We start from the raw sequence: 22785 nt of genomic DNA, 5'->3' as shown, positions 1-22785 counted from the left end.
ATGGATACGTTGAAAAACAAAATTTTGATATTTTTGATAAAAAAAATTAATCAAAAGTATATTAAATTTGTTGATTTTTGAAAAATATTTTTATTAAATAATCATTACAAAAACTAAAAATAATAATAGAACCCCGTTAATTTAAAAATGGTATATCCAAAACAAACCAAGCTTCCACAATTCATTCATTGTAACCACTAATAGACGACCCATTTATGGCATGATATTACTTTAATGATAGTATGCATCTTACTTTTGATGCAGGTGTCCATGAAATTTATTACCTTCTCGGCACAAAATGTCTGTCAAAATATGGCATGGGTTGAGCTTTTGGAATGATCTCTTTCCTTAGTCTCTTGATTTCTTCTCCTTGCACCAGCTGAGAAAAGTAAATATGCATAACCAAAATTATTGCAGGACTCAAAAACATTTTGTCTCATGTTCTTTGTTTGCTACATGTATAATTTACCTTTTGCTCTCTCTCCCTTTCCAACCGATATTGTTCAATAAAACTCATTTTCCGGGTAACCTTGATAGAAGAAATAAAATGTTAAGACAAAATTATCAACAGATTGAAAAGCGGCAAGCTTACGAGTGTGAAATAACAAACTCCCCCATATTCATGCTGAAGCAGATGGAAATGTGTCATGTCATGTGTTTCAGACAAAAAATTTCAGCAGGGAACTGGGAAAAGGCTTTACCTGTTGATCAAATTCCGCACGCTCCTCTGCTCTTACATCACTACGCAATACCACATCAATGGGCCTCGTGTTTTCTATAACCGGAGGCTTTACCAAACACTGAAAAAACATTAAACCAAATAAATGCAATCTACTATTTCTGAAGTAAATTCATATGCAACCAAGATACAGGGACAAACAGCTGTGGGATCACTCCAAATAACAAGATAACTAAGGGAAAAATATTTAAGGGAGTCATTAAATGATTGATAGGCAGACCGAATAAAAGGAAAAAGGAAACTCTCGATTCAGTTTAAAAAACCTCTGGTTCATCTGTGGTCCAGGGAAGACCCCGAGCAATAGGTATCGGCAATTTTTTCTCCTCTCCCATCCTTTGTTGCAATCTTTTCATGAATTCTTCTTCCTTACATCTCCCTCTTTTCTGAAGTAAGAGCGCAAATGAAAAAAATAGTATTGGGCCAAGAGATAGATTTTAACATCAAGCATCACAACCTCCATGGCATTACTTAACTAGGAGCCACTATGTAATGACACAGAAGAGTAACTCGGAGCCACAGCCACTATGTAATGACACAGAAGAGTAACTCGGAGCCACAGCCACAGCCACTCCTGCAGCTGCAAGTTAAACTCTTTCATGCAATTATGGGGTCATTATCTGCCCATCAGAGAAAAACATTGACTCTTGTGCATGAAGAAATTGCAGTCTATCAGATTTCCATGTGGACATATACTGTATGTAAGATTAATTATGATATCCGCATGCCCCTCTTACACTGTTCCATTATTAAATGGGAATGGTCACTCCATAAACCCAGTACGAGTCATCAGAAACATTCTCTAAAGTCATGGTTAAACTTTTGAAAATGTTTAACCCTCTCGAGTACATAAATTCATGAAAACCAGCCTATTTTATGCCAAATCCAAGTTTTTTTACAACTGAACAGTGAATACAACAATGGATTACAAATTTCAAATCAAAATGCGCTAAATAATGGCCAAACTTCTCGAACTGCAGGATCATTTTTTAATTTTTCTGGGATTCAACTATAACATTAACCTTCAAATTTAAACTATAGCTCAATAGTGTCAATTTAACTTAAATCCCAAAAATCATTACTTAAATTTTTTATCGATCATTTAACATAAACAATATGTTCCCAAATTATTTTTTTATCATAATAAGTACAACTTCCCATCAAGACCATGAACATGGTTTCGCTCTGATATAATTTTGTCCCGCCACGAACATGTTTATGCCTACGAGTTTATTTATAGCTCAAAAGTGAATACATTAATAGACTAAAAATTTAAAATCAGAATAAGCCTAAAAATTACTAAACTTCTTGAAAAAGCAACAACATTATGAATCTCATTAATTTCTACCATCCCCTTAACTATGTTTGTTCTCTTCTCCCCATCCAAAGTTTCATCTTACCCTTATTTTCTGGAGAAGTGAGTGACAAGAGATCACTCCACAAGTGTCGAAAAAAATATATTTCTATTTAATTTCTTTTTTTACAGTTATAACAAAATATTTAATGAGTAAACAATAATCTAAACGATAAAAAAATATCCTAGCTTCTATCTTATATCAAATGCATTGAACTAGATTATTTTTATCATTACAAAACTCCTTGTGTCAACGAAGATTCTCGCCACATCATACAATGAGGGTTATTAACAAAGCGTCGTTGTGTGGTGCCACAACAGCTTTCAGGTTCTCTGGTCCGAAGTTGATAGTTGGGTCGGACTTGGGTCCCAATCTCCTACCGTGAGCTTTCCGGGAGCTCAAATATCATATGTATTATACCTTGGGTCGAATCGTTAGCTATCTGTTTCACCCGAGGTCTCTGCTATGTAAATCTCTCTACATGATTCTTTACACCGCTTCCCCTAATCTCGGGCAATCTTTAGTAGTGTGGCCATATTCTTGATGGAACTCACATGATTTATCTGAGAGAGGTAAACGTGGGCCTTTCTCAGCTTGTTTCGGGCGCTCTAAGCAGGTCACCAGGTCACTTTCAGCCGCAACTTTAACATTTTGTTGGATTCCTATCTCCACTGTCTCTGGCTATTCCTCTCTTGTGAGCTGAACCTCTTTTTTGGGGATCACTCTTTCTGGAGCTTCTCCAATCATCCCTACTTCAGTTCGGGACCACGAACTTCGTTGATCAAGGGTCTTTTTAAATAGAATATTGATTGAACTCCCTGTTTCGACGAATATTCTCGCCACATCATAGTTGACAACAGTGATGGTTATTAACAAAGCGTCATTGTGTGGTGCCACAACATCTTTCAGGTCCTCTGGTCCGAAGTTGATAGTTGGGTCGGACTTGGGACCCAATCTCCTTCCATGAGCTTTCTTGGAGCTCCGGATGTCTTATGTATTATACCTTGGGTCGAATCGTTAGCTATCTGTTCGACTCGAGGTCCCAGATATGTGAATCTCTCTGCATGATTCTTTGCACCGCTTCCCCTAATCTCGGGCAATCATTAGTAGTGTGGGTATATTCTTGATGGAACTCGCATAATTTATCTGAGAGAGGTAAACGTGGACCATTCTCGGCTTGTTTCGGGCGCTCTAAGCAGGTCACTTTCCGCCGGAACCTTAACATTTTGTTTGATTCCTATCTCCACTGTCTCTGGCTCTTTTTCTGTTGTGAGCTGAGCCTCTTTTTTGGGGATCACTCTTTGTTGAGCTTCTCCAATCATCCCTACTTCCGTTCGAGACATCCAACTTAATTTGATCAAGGGTCTTTTTGAAGAGAATATTTAATGAACTCCCCGTGTCGACGAAGATTCTCGCCACATCATAGTTGGCAACAGTGAGGGTTATTAACAAAGCGTCGTTGTATGGTGCCGCAACACCTTTCAGGTCCTCTGGTCCGAAGTTGATAGTTGGGTCGGATTGGGGACCAAATCTCTTACCGTGAGCTTTCTTGAAGCTCAGAATATCATATGTATTATACCTTGGGTCGAATCGTTAGCTATCTGTTCGACCCGAGGTCCGTGATATGTGAATCTCTCTCATGATTCTTTGCACCTCTTCCCCAACCTCTGGCAATCAATAGTAGTGTAGCAATATTCTTGATGGAACTCGCATAATTTATCCGAGAGAGGTAAACGTGGGCCTCTCTCGGCTTGTTTCGGGCACTCTAAGCAGGTCACTGTCAGCCGCAACCTTAACATTTTGTTGGATTCCTATCTCCACTGTCTCTGGCGCTTCTTCTGTTGTGAGCAGAACCTCTTTTTTGGGGATCACTCATTGTTGAGCTTCTCCAATCATCCCTACTTCTGTTCGGGACCTCCAACTTCGTTTGATCAGGGGTCTTTTTGAAGAGAATATTTACTGAATTCCTCGTGTCGACGAAAATTCTCGCCACATCACAGTTGGCAATAGTGAGGGTTATTAACAAAGCGTCGTTGTGTGGTGCATGGGTCTTTTTGAAGAGAATATTTACTGAACTCCCCGTGTCGACGAATATTCTCACCACATCATAGTTGACAACAGTGAGGGAGGGTTATTAACAAAGCGTCGTTGTGTGGTGCCACAACACCTTTCAGGTCCTCTGGTCCGATGTTGATAGTTGGGTCGGACTTGGGACCCAATCTCCTAACGTGAGGTTTCCTGGAGCTCTGGATATCATATGTATTATACATTGGGTCAAATCGTTAGCTATCTGTTCGACCCGAGGTCCTTGATATGTGAATCTCTCTGCATGATTCTTTGCACCTCTTCCCCCAATCTATGGCAATCATTAGTAGTGTGGCCATATTCTTGAAGGAACTCGCATAATTTATCTGGGAGAGGTAAACGTGGGCCTCTCTCGGCTTGTTTCAGGCGCTTTAAGCAGGTCACCAGGTCACTTTCAGTAGCAACCTTAACATTTTGTTGGATTCATATCTCCAATGTCTCTGGCTCTTCTTCTGTTTTGAGCTGAACCTCTTTTCTGGGGATCACTCTTTATTGAGCTTCTCAAATCATCCCAACTTCTGTTCGGGACCTCCAACTTCGTTTGATCAAGGGTCTCTTTGAAGAGAATATTGAAAAAACTCCCTGTGTCGACGAAGATTCATGCCACATAATAGTTGGCAACAGTGAGGGTTATTAACAAAACATCGTTGTGTGGTGCCACAACACCTATCAGGTACTCTGGTCCGAAGTTGATAGTTGGGTCGGACTTGGGCCCCAAATTCCTATCGTAAGCTTTCCAGGAGCTCCGGATATCATATGTATTATACCTGGGGACAAATCGTTAGCTATTTGTTCGATCCGAGGTTTCTGATATGTAAATGTCTCTGCATGATTCTTTGCACCGTTTCCCCTAATCTCGGGCTATCATTAGTAGTGTGGCCATATTGTTGAAGGCAATAATGAGGTTTATTAACAAAGCATCGTTGTGTGGTGCCACAATACCTTTCAGGTCCTCTGGTCCGAAGTTTATACTTGGGTCGGACATTGGGACCCAATGTCCTACCGTGAGGTTTCCTGGAGCTCCGGATTTCATATGTATAATCCCTTGGGTTGAATCGTCAGCTATCTGTTCGACCCGAGGTCCCTTATATGTGAATCTCTCAACACGATTCTTTGTAATTCTTCCCCCAATCTATGGCAATCATTAGTAATGTGTCAATATTCTTGATGGAACTCGCATAATTTATCTCAGAGAGGTAAACGTGGGCCTCTCTCGGCTTGTTTCGGGCACTCTAAGCAGGTCACTTTCAGCCGCAACCTTTACATTTTGTGGATTCATATCTCCACTGTCTCTGGCTCTTCTTCTGTTGGGAGCTGAACCTCTTTTTTGGGGATCACTCTTTGTTGAGCCTACTCCAATCATCCCTACTTCTGTTCGGGACCTCCAACTTCGTTTGATCAAGGGTCTTTTTGAAGAGAATATTGACTGAACTCCCCGTGTCGACGAAGATTCTCGCCACATCATAGTTGGCAACAGTGAGGGTTATTAACAAAGTGTCTTTGTGTGGTGCCACAACACCTTTCAGGTCCTCTGGTCCGAAGTTGATAGTTGGGTCGGATTGGGGACCGAATCTCCTACCGTGAGCTTTCTTGGAACTCCAGATATCTTATGTATTATACCTTGTGTCGAATCGTTAGCTATCTGTTCGACTCGAGATCCCTGATATGTGAATCTCTCTGCATGATTCTTTGCACCTCTTCCCCAATCTATGACAATCATTAATAGTGTGGCCATATTCTTGATGGAACACGCATAATTTATCTGGGAGAGGTAAACGTGGGCCTCTCTCGGCTTGTTTCGGGCGCTTTAAGCAGGTCACCAGGCCATTTTCAGCCGCAACATTAACATTTTGTTGGATACCTATCTCCACTGTCTCTGGCTTTTCTTCTGTTATGAGCTGAACCTCTTTTTCTAGGATCACTCTTTGTTGAGCCTCCTCCAATCATCCCTACTTCCGTTCGGGACCACCAACTTCATTTGATCAAGGGTTATTTTGAAGAGAATATTTACTGAACTCCTCGTGTCGACAAACATTCTCGCCACATCATAGTTGGCAACGGTGATGGTTATTAACAAAGCGTCGTTGTGTGGTGCCATAATACCTTTCAGGTCCTCTGGTCTGAAGTTGATAGTTGGGTCGGACTTGGCACCCAATCTCTTACCTTGAGCTTTCCTGGAGGCATATCACATGTATTATACCTGGGGTCGAATCGTTAAATATCTGTTCGACCCGAGGTCCCTGATATGTTAATCTCTCTGCATGATTCTAAGCACCGTTTCCCCTAATCTCGGGCAATCATTAGTAGTGTGGCCATATTCTTGATGGAACTCGCATGATTTATCTGAGAGAGGTAAACGTGGGGCCTCTCTCGGCTTGTTTCGGGCGCTCTAAGCAGGTCACCAGGTCACTTTCAACCGCAACCTTAACAGTTTTTGTTGGATTCCTATCTCCACTGTCTCTGGCTCTTCTTCTGTTGTGAGACGAACCTCTTTTTTTGGGATCACTCTTTGTTGAGCTTCTCCAATCATCCCTACTTCTGTTCGGGACCTCCTACTTCATTTGATCAAGGGTCTTTTTGAAGAGAATATTTACTGAACTCCCCGTGTCGACGAAGATTCTCGCCACATAATAGTTGGCAACAGTGAGGGTTATTAACAAAACGTCGTTGTGTGGTCCCACAACACCTATCAGGTCCTCTGGTGTGAAGTTGATAGTTCGGTCGGACTTGGGAACCAATCTCCTACCGTGAGCTTTCCTGGAGCTCCGGATATCCTATGTATTATACCTTGGGTCGAATCATTAGCTATCTGTTCGATCCGAGGTCCCTGATATGTGAATCTCTCTGCATGATTCTTTGCACCTCTTCCCCCAATCTATGGCAATCATTTGTATTGTGGCCATATTCTTAATGGAACTCGCATAAATTATCTGGAAGAGGTAAACGTGGGCCTTTCTCTGCTTGATTCGGGCGCTTTAAGCAGGTCCATTTCAGCCGCAATCTTAACATTTTTTTGGATTCCTATCTCCACTGTCTCTGGCTCTTCTTCTGTTGTGAGCTGAACCTTTGTTTTGGGGATCACTTTTTGTTGAGCCTGTTCCAATCATCCCTACTTCCGTTCTGGACCTCCCCTCCAACTTCATTTGATCTAGGGTCTTTTTGAAGAGTATTGACTGACATCCCCGTGTCTACGAAGATTGTCGCCACATCATAGTTGGCAACAGTGAGGGTTATTAACAAAGAGTCGTTGTGTGGTGCCATAACACCTTTAAGGTCCTCTGGTCCGAAGTTGATAGTTGGGTCGGATTGGGGACCGAATCTCCTACCGTGAGCTTTCTTGGACCTCCGAATATCATATGTATTATACCTTGGGTCGAATCGTTGGCTATCTGTTCGACCCGAGATCCTTGATATGTAAATCTCTCTGCATGATTCTTTGCACCTCTTCCCCAAATCTATGGCAATCATTAGTAGTGTGGCCATATTCTTGATGGAACTCGCATAATTTATCTGGGAGAGATAAACGTGGGCCTCTCTCGACTTGTTTCGGGCGCTTTAAACAGGTCACCAGGTCACTTTCAGCCGCATCCTTAACATTTTGTTTGATTCTTATCTCCACTATCTCTGGCTCTTCTTCTGTAGTGAGCTAAACCTCTGTCTTGGGGATCACTTTTTGTTGAGCCTGCTCCAATCATCCCTACTTCCGTCCGGGACCTCCGACTTCATTTGATCAATGGTCTTTTTGAGAGAATATCGACTGAACTCCCTGTGTCGACGAAGATTCTCGCCACATCATAGTTGGCAACAGTAAGGGTTATTAACAAAGCGTCGTCGTGTGGTGCCACAACACCTTTCATGTCCTCTGGTCCGAAGTTGATAGTTGGGTCGGACTTGGGACCCAATCTCCTACCGTGAGCTTTCCTGGAGATCCGGATATCTTATTTATTATACCTTGGGTCGATTCGTTAGGTATCTGTTCGACTCGAGGTCCTTGATATGTGAATCTCTCTGCATGGTGCTTTGCACCGATTCCCCTAATCTCGGGCAATCATTAGCAATGTAGCCATATTCTTGATGGAACTCGCATCATTTATCTGGGAGAGGTAAACGGGGGGCTCTCTCGGCTTGTTTCGGGTGCTCTAAGCAGGTCACTTTCAGCCGCAACCTTAACATTTTGTTGGATTCCTATCTCCACTGTCTCTGGATCTTCTTCTGTTGTGAGCTGAGCCTCTTTTTTGGGGATCACACTTTGTTGAGCTTCTCCAATCATCCCTACTTGCGTTCGGATCCTCCAACTTCATTTGATCAATGGTATTTTTGAAGAGAATATTGACTGAACTCCACGTGTCAACGAAGATTCACGCCACATCATAGTTGGCAACAGTGAGGGTTATTAACAAAGCGTCGTTGTGTGGTGCCACAACATCTTTCAGGTCCTTTGGTCCGAAGTTGATAGTTGGGTCGGACTTCGGACCCAATCACCTACCGTGAGCTTTTCTGGAGGCATATCATATGTATTATACCTCGGGTCGAATCGTTAAATATTTGTTCGACCCGAGGTCCCTGATATGTGAATCTCTCTGCATGATTCTTTGCACCTCTTTCCCCAATCTCTGGCAATCAGTAGCAGTGTGGCAATATTCTTGATGGAACTCGCATAATTTATCTGAGAGAGGTAAACGCGGGCCTCTCTCGACTTGTTTCGGGCGCTCTAAGCAGGTCACCAGGTCACTTTCAGCCGCAACATTAACATTTTGTTGGATACCTATCTCCATTGTCTCTGGCACTTCTTCTGTTATGAGCTGAACCTCTTTTTTTGGGATCACTCTTTGTTAAGCCTGCTCCAATCATCCCTACTTCCGTTCGATACCTCCAACTTCATTTGATCAAGGGTCTTTTCGAAGAGAATATTGACGAAACTCACTGTGCCGACAAAGATTCACGCCACATCATAATTGGCAACAGTGAGGGTTATTAACAAAGTGTCGTTGTGTGGCGCCACAATACCTTGCAGGTTCTCTGGTTCGAAGTTGATAGTTGGGTCGGACTTGGGCCCCAAATTCCTATCGTGAGCTTTCCAGGAGCTCCGGATATCATATGTATTATACCTTGGGACAAATCGTTAGCTATCTGTTCGATCCGAGGTCTCTGATATGCAAATATCTCTGCATGATTCTTTGCACCGTTTCCCCTAATCTCGGGAAATCATTAGTAGTGTGGCCATATTCTTGATGGAACTCGCATGATTTATCTGAGAGAGGTAAACATGGGCCTCTCTCGGCTTGTTTCGGGCACTCTAAGCAGGTCACTTTCAGCCGCAACCTTAACATTTTGTTGGATTCCTATCTCCACTGTCTCTGGCTCTTCTTTGGTTGTGAGCTGAACCTCTTTTTTGGGGATCACTCTTTGTTGACCTTCTCCATTCATCCCCACTTCTGTTCGGGACCTCCAACTTCGTTTGACCAAGGGTCTTTTTGAAGAGAATATTTACTGAACTCCTCGTGTCGACGAAAATTCTCGCCACATCATAGTTGGCAATAGTGAGGGTTATAAACAAAGCGTCGTTGTGTGGTGCCACAACACCTTTCAGGTCCTCTGGTCCTAAGTTGATACTTGGGTCGGAGTTGGAACCCAATCTTCTATCGTGAGCTTTCCAGGAGCTCCGGACATCATATGTATTATACCTTGGGTCGAATCGTTAGCTATCTGTTCGATCCGAGGTCACTGATATGTGAATATCTCTGCATGATTCTTTGCACCGTTTCACCTAATCTCGGGAAATCATTAGTAGTGTGGCCATATTCTTGATGGAACTCGCATGATTTATGTGAGAGAGGTAAACATGAGCCTCTCTCGGCTTGTTTCGGGCACTCTAAGCAGGTCACTTTCAGCCGCAACCTTAACATTTTGTTGGATTCCTATCTCCACTGTCTCTGGCTCTTCTTCTGTTGTGAGCTTAACCTCTTCTTTGGGGATCATTCTTTGATGAGCTGCTCTAATCATCCATTCTTCCGTCCGGGACCTCAAACTTCATTTGATCAAAGGTCTTTTTGAAGAGAATATTGACTGAACTCCCAGTGTCGACGAAGATTCTCGCCACATCATAGTTGGCAACAGTGAGGGTTATGAACAAAAGCGTCGTTGTGTGGTGCCACAACACCTTTCAGGTCATCTGGTCTGAAGTTGATAGTTGGGTCGGACTTGAGACCCAATCTCCTACCATGAGGTTTCCTGGAGCTTCAGATATCATTTGTATTATATCTTGGGTCGATTCGTAAGCTATCTGTTCGACCCGTGGTCCCTGATATGTGAATCTTTCTGCATGATTCTTTGCACATCTTCCTCCAATAACTGGCAATCATTTGTAGCGTAGCCATATTCTTGATGGAACTCGCATCATATATCTGAGAGAGGTAAATGTGGGCTTCTCTCGGCTTGTTTCGGGAGCTCTAAGCAAGTCACCAGGTCATTTTCAGCCGCAACCTTAACATTTTGTTGGATTCCTATCTCCACTGTCTCTGGATCTTCTTCTGTTGTGAGCTAAACCTTTTTTTTGGGGATCACTCTTTGTTGAGCTTCTCCAATCATCCCTACTTCTATTTGGGACCTCCAACTTCGTTTGATCAAGGGTCTTTTTGAAGAGAATATTTTATGAACTCCACGTGTCGACGAAAATTCTCGCCACATCATAGTTGGCAATAGTGAGGGTTATTAACAAAGCGTCGTTGTGTGGTGCCACAACACCTTTCAGGTCCTCTCGTCTGAAGTTGATACTTGGGTCGGGCTTGGGACCCAATGTCCTACCGTCAGGTTTCCTGGAGCTCCGGATTTCATATGTATAATACCTTGGGTCAACTCGTTAGCTATCTGTTCGACCCGAGGTCCCTGATATGTGAATCTCTCAGCACGATTCTTTGCACTTCTTCCCCCAATCTATGGCAATCATTAGTATTGTGGCAATATTCTTAATGGAACTCGCATAATTTATCTGAGATAGGTAAACGTGGGCCTCTCTCGGCTTGTTTCGGGCGCTTTAAGCCGGTCACCAGGTCACTTTCAGCCGCAACCTTAATATTTTGTTGGATTCCTATCTCCACTGTCTATGGCTCTTCTTCTGTTGGGAGCTGAACCTCTTTTTTGGGGATCACTCTTTTTTGAGCCTGCTCCAATTATCCCTACTTCCGTTCGGGACCTCCAACTTCGTTTGATCAAGGGTCCTTTTGAAGAGAATATTGACTGAACTCCCTGTGTCGACGAAGATTCTCGCCACATCATAGTTGGCAACAGTGAGGGTTATTAACAAAGTGTCTTTGTGTGGTGCCACAACACCTTTCAGGTCCTCTCGTCCGAAGTTGATAGTTGGGTCGGATTGGGGACCGAATCTCCTACCGTGAGCTTTTTTGGAGCTCCGGATATCATATGTATTATACCTTGGGTCAAATCGTTAGCTATCTGTTCGACCCAAGGTCCTTGATATGTGAATCTCTCTGCATGATTCTTTGCACCTCTACCCCCTCAATCTATGGCAATCATTAGTAGTGTCGCCATATTCTTGATGGAACTCGCATAATTTATCTGTGAGAGGTAAACGTGGGCCTTTCTCGGCTTGTTTCGGGCGCTTTAAGCAGGTCACCAGGTCACTTTCAGCTGCAACCTTAACATTTTGTTGGATTCCCTATCTCCACTGTCTCTGGCTCTTCTTCTGTTGTGAGCTGAACCTTTGTTTTGGGGATCAGTCTTTGTTGAGCCTGCTCCAATCATCCCTACTTCCGTTCAGGGACCTCCAACTTCATTTGATCAAGGGTAATTTTGAAGAGAATATTTACTGAACTCCTAGTGTCGACGAATATTCTCGCCACACATCATAGTTGGCAACGGTGAGGGTTATTAACAAAACGTCGTTGTGTGGTGCCACAACACCTATCAGGTCCTCTGGTCCGAAGTTGATAGTTGGATCGGACTTGGGCCCCAAATTCATATCGTGAGCTTTCCTCGAGCTCCGGATATCATATGTATTATACCTTGGGACAAATCGTTAGCTATCTGTTCGATCCGAGGTCTCTGATATGTAAATATCTCTGCATGATTCTTTGCACCGTTTCCCTAATCTCGGGCAATCATTAGTAGTGTGGCCATATTCTTGATGGAACTTACATGATTTATCTGAGAGAGGTAAACGTGGGCCTCTCTCGGCTTGTTTCAGGCACTCTAAGCAGATCACATTCAGCCGCAACCTTAACATTTTGTTGGATTCCTATCCCCACTGTCTCTGGCTCTTCTTCTGTGGTGAGCTGAACCTCTTTTTTGGGGATCACTCTTTGTTGAGCTTCTCCAATCATCCCTATTTCTGTTCGGGACCTCCAACTTCGTTTGATCAAGGGTCTTTTTGAAGAGAATATTTACTGAACTCCTCGTGTCGACGAAGATTCTCGACACATAATAGTTGGCAATAGTGAGGGTTATTAACAAAGCGTCGTTGTGTGGTGCCACAACACCTTTCAGGTCTCCTGGTCCGAAGTTGATACTTGGGTCGGACTTGGGACCCAATCTCCTACCGTGAGCTTTCCAGGAGGTCCGGATATCATATGTATTATACCTTGGGTCGAATCGTTAGCTATCTATTCGATCCAAGGTCCCTGATATGTGAATCTCTCTGCATTATTCTTTGCACTGCTTCCCCTAATCTCGAGCAATCATTAGTAGTGTGGCCATATTTGTGAGAGCCCAATATATTTGGCCCAAACGAAAATCTCAAAGCCTGGCCCAAAGTTAAAGATTAAGGTAAAAAAAAAAAAAAAAAAGAAAGGATAAACGTAAAATTCTTTTCTCTCTCCTCGTCTTCATCTTCCCGACCGAGAGCTGCGTTTTCTTTTTTTTTTTTCCAATTTCGGAATTTCTTTCAGCGATTGTGGCCACACCGGTGATCGAAAAAAATAAAGTAAATATATATTCGGAATCCTCTCGACAAGGGCTATCCGGTGATACCCTTTTTGCTAAGAAAACTCGCGACTCTCGGAAACCCGTCGGAGACCGCCGCCTGTTTTCGCCGGAATTTGTGAAGAAACTCTCGGTTTAAGTATCCTAGAACTCTATTTCGAAGCATTGAGGTATAATTATGATTTTAGGGTTTCGAAATTTCGGGTATTTTGAATAATTCGAGTTCCAACAATTGATATATATCGGATTATTGATTGTAGGTACTATATCGGAGCCGATTGGAGGTATTTATCAAATTTTCGGAATTTATTTGAATTAAATTCGAAAATTCAGATTAAATTATTTGAGATTTATGATTTTTGAAATGTTAAATCGTTATTGGGTTGTGTTTATAGCATTAGTAATAGAAAATGAAAATTTTGGAAATTCCTAGAAAATATCGAAAATTTCAGATTCGGTACGATTGAATTTTCAAAATTTCAAGTTGTCCGGTATTAAGAGATTTAAGTTAAATAAATCGGTATGTTTGACTTTGCGATGAGTTTTAGAAATTGTAAAGCCTAAATTATGGATTTTCGGAATTTTAGGCTAAATTAATGAATATTGGAATAATAAATTGAAGTTGATATGAAATGTAATAATTGCCACAGGATTGGATTATTCGAGAAATCCTTAAGAAATTTCAGTGGTAAATTAAGGGTTCAGTTGAGGTACGTATGAACTGTTTTATTATGACATTTATAGTGATGTGAAATGACGTTAAGTATTATGTATGAGTTGTGGCGTGCGTTGTTGTGTGCTGCCACAACACCTCTCAGGTCCTCTGGTCCGAAGTTGATAGTTGGGTCGGACTTGGGACCCAATCTCTTACCTTGAGCTTTCCTGGAGGCATATCACATGTATTATACCTGGGGTCGAATCGTTAAATATCTGTTCGACCCGAGGTCCCTGATATGTTAATCTATCTGCAAGATTCTTTGCACCGCTTCCCCTAATCTCGGGCAATCATTAGTAGTGTGGCCATATTCTTGATGGAACTCGCATGATTTATCTGAGAGAGGTAAACGTGGGCGCTCTAAGAAGGTCACCAGGTCACTTTCAGCCGCAACCTTAACATTTTGTTGGATTCCTATCTCCATTGTCTTTGGCTATTCTTCTGTTGTGAGACGAACCTCTTTTTTCGGGATCACTCTTTGTTGAGCTTTTCCAATCATCCCTACTTCCGTTCGGGACCTCCAACTTCATTTGATCAAGGGTCTTTTTGAAGAGAATATTTACTGAACTCCCCGTGTCGACGAAGATTCTCGCCACATCATAGTTGGCAACATTGAGGGTTATTAACAAACAACACTTATCAGGTCCTCTGGTCCAAAGTTGATAGTTGGGTCGGACTTGGGCCCCAAATTCCTATCGTGAGCTTTCCAAGAGCTCCGGATATCATATGTATTATACCTTGGGACAAATCGTTAGCTATCTGTTCGATCCGAGGTCTCTGATATGTAAATATCTTTGCATGATTCTTTGCATTGTTTCCCCGGGCAATCATCAGTAGTGTGGCCATATTCTTGATGGAACTCGCATGATTTATCTGAGAGAGGTAAACGTGGGCCTCTCTCGGCTTGTTTCGGGCACTCTAAGCAGGTCACTTTCAGCCGCAACCTTAACATTTTGTTGGATTCCTATCTCTATTGTCTCTGGCGCTTCTTCTGTTGTGAGCTAAACCTCTTTTTTGGGGATCACTCTTTGTTGAGCTTCTCCAATCATCCCTACTTCTGTTCGGGACCTCCAAGCAGGTCACTTTCAGCCGCAACCTTAACATTTTGTTGGATTCCTATCTCCATTGTCTCTGGCGCTTCTTCTGTTGTGAGCTAAACCTCTTTTTTGGGGATCACTCTTTGTTGAGCTTCTCCAATCATCCCTACTTCTGTTCGGGACCTCCAACTTCGTTTGATCAAGGGTCTTTTTGAAGAGAATATTTACTGAATTCCTCGTGTCGACGAAAATTCTCGCCACATCATAGTTGGCAATAGTGAGGGTTATTAACAAAGCGTCGTTGTGTGGTGCCACGACACCTCTTAGGTCCTCTGGTCCGAAGTTGATAGTGGGGTCGGACTTGGGACCCAATCTCTTACCTTGAGTTTTCCTGGAGGCATATCACATGTATTATATCTGGGGTCGAATCGTTAAATATCTGTTCGACCCGAGGTCCCTGATATGTTAATCTCTCTGCATGATTCTTTGCACCGCTTCCCCTAATCTCGGGCAATATTAGTAGTGTGGCCATATTCTTGATGGAACTCGCATGATTTATCTGAGAGAGGTAAACGTGGGCGCTCTAAGCAGGTCACCAGGTCACTTTCAGCCGCAACCTTAACATTTTGTTGGATTCCTATCTCCACTGTCTTTGGCTATTCTTCTGTTGTGAGACGAACCTCTTTTTCGGGATCACTCTTTGTTGAGCTTCTCCAATCATCCCTTCTTCCATTCGGGACCTCCAACTTCATTTGATCAAGGGTCTTTTTGAAGAGAATATTGAAAAAACTCCCTGTCGACAATTCTCGCCACATCATAGTTGGCAGCAGTGAGGGTTATTAACAAAGCGTTGTTGTCTGGTACCACAACAACTTTCAAGTTCTCTGGTCCGAAGTTGATAGTTGGGTGGACTTGGTCCCCAAATTCCTATCGTGAGCTTTCGAGGAGCTCCAGATATCATATGTATTATACCTTGGGACAAATCGTTAGCTATCTATTCGATCCGAGGTCTCTGATATGTAAATATCTCTGCATGATTCTTTGCACCGTTTCTTTAAATCTCGGGCAATCATTAGTAGTGTGGCCATATTCTTGATGGAACTTGCATGATTTATCTGAGAGAGGTAAACGTGGGCCTCTCTCGGCTTGTTTCAGGCACTCTAAGCAGATCACATTCAGCCGCAACCTTAACATTTTGTTGGATTCCTATCCCCACTGTCTCTGGCTCTTCTTCTGTGGTGAGCTGAACTTCTATTTTGGGGATCACTCTTTGTTGAGCTTCTCCAATCATCCCTACTTCTGTTCGGGATGTCCAACTTCGTTTGATCAAGGGTCTTTTTGAAGAGAATATTTACTGAACTCCTCGTGTCGATGAAAATTCTCGCCACATCATAGTTGGCAATAGTGAGGGTTATTAATAAAGCGTCGTTGTGTGGTGCCACAACACCTTTCAGGTCTCCTGGTCCTAAGTTGATACTTGGGTCAACTTGGGACCCAATCTCCTACCGTGAGCTTTCCAGGAGGTCCGGATATCATATGTATTATACCTTGGGTCGAATCGTTAGCTATCTATTCGATCCGAGGTCCTTGATATGTGAATCTCTCTGCATTATTCTTTGCACTGCTTCCCCTAATCTCGGGCAATCATTAGTAGTGTGGTCATATTCTTGATGGAACTCACATAATTTAACTTGGAGAGGTAAACGTAGGCCTCTCTCGGCTTGTTTCGGGCGCTCTAAGCAGGTCAACGGGTCACTTTCAGCCGCAACCTTAACATTTTGTTGGATTCCTATCTCCACTGTCTCTCGCTCTTCTTCTGTTGTGAGCTGAACCTCTTCTTTGGGGATCACTCTTTGTTGAGCTGATCCAATCATCCCTTCTTCCGTTCGGGACCTCGAACTTCATTTGATCAAGGGTCTTTTTGAAGAGAATATTGACTGAACTCCCTGTGTCGACGAAGATTCTCGCGACATCATAGTTGGCAACAGTGAGGGTTATGAACAAAAGCGTCATTGTGTGGTGCCACAACACCTTTCAGGTCATCTGGTTTGAAGTTGATAGATGGGTCGGACTTGGGACCCAATCTCCTACCGTGATGTTTCCTGGAGCTCCAGATATCATTTGTATTATTACCTTGGGTCGATTCGTAAGCTATCTGTTCGACCCGAGGTCCCTGATATGTGAATATTTCTGCATGATTCTTTGCACATCTTCTCCCAATCTCTGGCAATCATTAGTAGTGTGGCAATATTCTTGATGGAACTCGTATCATTTATCCAAGAGAGGTAAACGTGGGCTTCTCTCGGCTTGTTTCGGGAACTCTAAGCAAGTCACCAGGTCACTTTCAGCCGCAACCTTAACATTTTGTTGGATTCCTATCTCCACTGTCTCTGGTTCTCCTTCTTTTGTGAGCTGGACCTCTTTTTTGGGGATCACACTTTGTTGAGCTTCTCCAATCATCCCTACTTCTATTCGGGACCTCCAACTTTGTGAATCTCTTTGCATGATTCTTTGCACCGCTTCCCCTAATCTCGGGCAATCATTAGTAGTGCGGCCATATTCTTGATGGAACTCACCTATTTTATCTGGGAGAGGTAAACGTGGGCCTCTCTCGGCTTGTTTCAGGCGCTCTAAGCAGGTCACTTTCAGTCGCAACCTTAACATTTTGTTGGATTCCTATCTCCACTGTCTCTGGATCTTCTTCTGTTGTGAGCTGAACCTTTTTTTTGGGGATCATTCTTTGTTGAGCTTCTCCAATCATCCCTACTTCTGTTCGGGACCTCTAACTTTGTGAATCTCTCTGCATTATTCTTTGCACTGCTTCCCCCGGGCAATCATTAGTAGTGTGGCCATATTCTTGATGGAACTCACATAATTTATCTTAGAGAGGTAAACGTGGGCTTCTCTCGGCTTGTTTCGGGCGCTCTAAGCAGGTTACCTGGTCACTTTCAGCCGCAACCTTAACATTTTGTTGGATCCCTATCTCCACTGTCTCTGGCTCTTCTTCTGTTGTGAGCTGAACCTCTTCTTTGGGGATCACTCTTTGTTGAGCTGCTCCAATCATCCATTCTTCCGTTCGGGGCCTCAAACTTCATTTGATCAAGGGTCTTTTTGAAGAGAATATTGACTGAACTCCCAGTGTCGACGAAGATTCTCGCCACATCATAGTTGGCAACAGTGAGGGTTATGAACAAAAGCATCGTTGTGTGGTGCCACAACACATTTCAGGTCATCTGGTCCGAAGTTGATTGTTGGGTCGGACTTGGGACCCAATCTCCTACCATGAGGTTTCCTGGAGCTCCAGATATCATTTGTATTATACCTTGGGTCGATACGTAAGCTATATGTTCGACCCGAGGTCCCTGATATGTGAATCTTTCTGCATGATTCTTTGCACATCTTCCCCCAATCTCTGGCAATCATTAGTAGTGTGGCCATATTCTTGATGGAACTCGCATCATTTATCTGAGAGAGGTAAATATGGGCTTCTCTCGGCTTGTCTCGGGAGCTCTAAGCAAGTCACCAGGTCACTTTCAGCCGCAACCTTAACATTTTGTTGGATTCCTATCTCCACTGTCTCTGGTTCTTCTTCTTTTGTGAACTGAACCTCTTTTTGGGGGATCACACTTTGTTGAGCTTCTCCAATCATCCCTACTTCTTTTCGGGACCTCCAACTTCGTTTGATCAAGGGCCTTTTTGAAGAGAATATTTACTGAACTCCCCGTGTCGACGAAAATTCTCGCCACATCATAGTTGGCAACAGTTAGGGTTATTAACAAAGGGTCGTTGTGTGGTCTCACAACACCTTTCAGGTCCTTTGATCCGAAGTGGATAGTTGAGTCGGACTTGGGACCCAATGTCCTACCGCGAGGTTTTCTGGAGCTCCGGATATCATATGTATTATACCTTGGGTCGAATCGTCAGCTATCTGTTCGACCCGAGGTCCGTGATATGTGAATCTCTCTGCATGATTCTTGCACCTTTTCCCCCAATCTCTGGCTCTTCTTCTGTTATGAGCTGAACCTTTTTTTTTGGGATCACTCTTTGTTGAGCCTGCTCCAATCATCCCTACTTCCGTCCGGGACCTCCAACTTCATTTGATCAAGGGTCTTTTTGAAGAGAATATTTTCAAAAATGTCCCTATGTCGACGAAGATTCTCGCCACATCATAAGTGGCAACAGTGATGGTTATTAACAAAGCGTCGTTGTGTGGTGCCACAACACCTTTCAGGTTCTCTGGTCCGAAGTTGATAGAAAGGTCGGACTTGGGCCCCAAGTTTCTTTCGTGAGCTTTCCAGGAGCTCCGAATGTCATATGTATTATACCTTGGGACGAATCGTTAGCTATCTGTTCGATCCGAGGTCTCTGATATGTAAATCTCTCTGCATGATTAGTAGTGTGTGGCCATATTCTTGATGGAACTTGCATGATTTATCTGAGAGTGGTAAACGTGGGCCTCTCTCGGCTTGTTTCGAGCAATCTAAGCAGGCCACTTTCAGCCGCAACCTTAACATTTTGTTGGATTCCTATCTCCACTGTCTCTGGCTCTTCTTCTGTTGTGAGCTGAACCTCTTTTTTGAGGATCACTCTTTGTTGAGCTTCTCCAATCATCCCTACTTTTGTTCGGGACCTCTGACTTCGTTTGATGAAGGGTCTTTTTGAAGAGAATATTTACTGAACTCCTCGTGTCGACGAAAATTCTCGCCACATCATAGTTGGCAACAGTGAGGGTTATGAACAAAGCGTCGTTGTGTGGTGCCACAACACCTTTTAGGTTCTCTGGTCCGAAGTTGATAGTTGGGTCGGACTTGGGCCCCAAATTCCTATCGTCAGTTTTCCAGGAGCTCCGGATATCATATGTATTATACCTTGGGACGAATCGTTAGCTATCTGTTCGATCCGAGGTCTCTGATATGTAAATCTCTCTGCATGATTCTTTGCACCGTTTCCCCTAATCTCGGGCAATCATTAGTAGTGTGGCCATATTCTTGATGGAACTCGCATGATTTATTTTTTAATTTTGTCCAAAATTTCAACACTATCACTAAAATTCGAAGGCCAACTATAGTCCAATAATATCAATCTAACTTAAATCCAAAATCGTAATTTAAATTCTCTATGGATCATGTAACATAAACACTAGATTCCCAAATTATTTTTTATCGCAGTAAGTCCTACTTTCCCATCAAGAATAGAACTTGATTTTGCTATGATTCTGTCACGCCACGAACCTGAGATGTTATTTCGGCAACATTCTCAAAAGTTATGGCTAAACTTTTGAAAATATTTAAGTCTCCGAGTTACAGAAATTCATGGAAACCCCCCGTATTTTATTACCAAATCCAAGTTTATTTACAAGAAATCTGACTATTTTATTACCAAACCCAACCCAAGTCATAATCTCGGCTGCATTCTCAATATTATGGTTCATAATTTCGGAAGCATTCTCAAAAGTAATAATTTCTTTGGCCAATTGATAAAAAAATGCTCATAAGTATACTTTATTTATTATGTTGAAAGTAGTTTGTGGGTATCATAGGAAATTAGGAACAACCAGATTAGAACATAGTGTGGTGAATTTTTTGCTATAGAGAAGCTACCACTTGAATATGCCTAAAAATATAAAGTTTGAAGTTATTTCAACCCTGCAATAATACTGGTTAATGAGATCAACACGTATTGGGCTGTCTTTGTACAAAATAGGAAAAAGAATTGTGAAGAAATAACATAGACCTAGCTGTACAAAATTGTCAAAAGAACAAATTTCCCATAGACAAACCTCAGTTTGCAACATGAAGGGCCTTTGAAAGGTTTCTCTTGGCGGTCTTCTTCTATAGCTCCTTCTAGCAAAAGTTCCAGATGATTCATTGCTCTGCAAAGTTGAAAACGTATCAACAATCACCTGTATGAGGAAACGAATTACATCAGATCAGGAGACACGTATAAAAGTTCTCACGCTTCGCCTGCCTCTTCCACCTCCCGCAGAAGTCCTGGTTGAAATGCTGAAGCTTCAAAGTTAAAAAACCCAAGTCAGAACAGAAACAACATACGTAAAAAAACACAATGCATATGGCTAGGCCAAACATCTATCATCCTTGCTAACCTTCCTTGGCTGCTGACTAACGAATAAGAACTAGTTGAACCCAAACCTAAGCTTTCTGATGTGAGGAGAAAATCTAATGGACAGTACAAAGACAAAGAAACTTGCGGTTTAGAGACCCTTTTTTTTCGTCCTTCACTTCCTCCAATCATTAGTAGATTCTTGCAGTCCCGGCAAGCCCCATTTAGACCCTTTTTTTTCGTCCTTCACTTCCTCCAATTCTTTTTCCCCAGAATCGTCTGTTTTTTTAATCAAATGTAGATTCTCAAAGGCCTTTACTAAATGCATCACCCAACCAGATCCTGGCTCTGGCACACATTCTCTGGCTTCTTCCAACAGTTTATCTCTGCTCCTCTTCAGAATCAATTGACCGTCTTCCCCATTATTCTTTGATGAATCTTTTCCTTCCAGTCCCCTTTCATTATCAATCCCCGTGTTTTGATCAACGTGGTTTAACTTTAACCCTTCGTTCTCATCTCCACCATTATGCTTATTTGGCTTGTCAACATCAATATCATTGTCTACTTCAGTGCGCTTATTGAAAATTTTTCTGAGAAGCCCTCAAACTCTGGTATGTATGCCACACACAAACAATTGCTGGATTCCCGAATCGCCTTTTTACACTTCTCACATGCCACACCAGTGGCGGAAGAAATCAGTTCCTCGTTCCTAGATTTCTTCTTTGCAACCACAAACTTCCTCTCTCGAATTTTGTTCTTCAACAAAGGCGAAGCCACTTGGATGGGTATAGGGTTTCTGGAATCAGATTTTTTGGCACTCTTTTCTGACTCGATTATCGCTAGAGAATTGGACAATTTCAAGTTAAGGATCGAAAAATTTGGGTTGATATTCTCCGAAAAATCCAGGGTATAATTTAATCGGATGGATTTTTCTTTCCCCGGAGTAACAACTGCACCCGCAGTCATGTAATTTGATTCCGTGGGTAAACGCCGGGAAATTGATTTAGGGGATGAGATTCTTGATTTAGGGGAAAGGGGGGTTGAAGAGAGCGGAGACATGAAGAACGTTGAGCTTTTGGCTCTCCCGAATTGTAACGGCTAGTTCTTTTTACGCGTTGGATTTTATTGTTATGCTGCACGGACACGGTCGGGATTTCAAGTTTCTTCCAAAGCCCAAAACGCTTCACTGGCCCATTATCGGACCAAACAACTGACTACTACAAATGTGTTTTGTATGAAAATAGCTCACCTAAATCCCAAAAGTGTGCACCATTTTCTTATGAGGAGAAAAAATGGCCCATAAGTTTTTTTCAATTTATGAGTTACAAATTTTATTTTTCTTCTAAAATATGTTCACTTACACAGCACATCGAAACTGACTTGGGTACTACTCAAAAGGTGTTTGGAGCCACACTTTATGCATGCATTCTTAATCTTTAAGTTAGCTTTCATGCCTGCAATTAATGATTAATTGAACTCGCATCATGCCACTTTCTGAAAGTGAATTTTTTTTTACTAAAATAAATATACAAGTAACTTATTTATTGCATATTTTCTTATAATAAATATCACTTATATAATAATCAGGACTGATTCTAACAATTTTTGGGTCTGAGTCTAATTTTTATTTTAAAAAAGATCATCAATTATAATATGTGTTCATATTCTTTTAGTTCAATAACAATTTTTTCAAATTTAATCAATGCATTAAAAACAATATAAAAAATAAAAGAATAAAAAGATCAAATATGTTCAAAATAATTACTAAAAACAAGATTTTTTATAGTTTAGAGCTAAAAACACTAATAAAATCAACAAGAATCCAAAATTCTCGAGTTTATATAACGTTAAAGACTCCAC

The 22785-nt window shown here is 42.2% G+C and overlaps 1 pseudogene; it reads right to left on the bottom strand.

Annotated features, from left to right (window-relative positions):
* Positions 1-148: 148 nt before the first annotated feature.
* LOC140836293 (microtubule-destabilizing protein 60-like) lies at positions 149-21997 on the bottom strand (annotated as a pseudogene).
* Between the last annotated feature and the right edge of the window lie 788 nt (positions 21998-22785).

This window comes from Primulina eburnea, chromosome 7 (genome assembly GCF_022965805.1).
Source record: "Primulina eburnea isolate SZY01 chromosome 7, ASM2296580v1, whole genome shotgun sequence".
Classification (NCBI taxonomy): Eukaryota; Viridiplantae; Streptophyta; class Magnoliopsida; order Lamiales; family Gesneriaceae; genus Primulina; species Primulina eburnea.
Note: the sequence above shows the minus strand (reverse complement) of the source record. Positions and strands in the feature narration are given on the sequence as shown.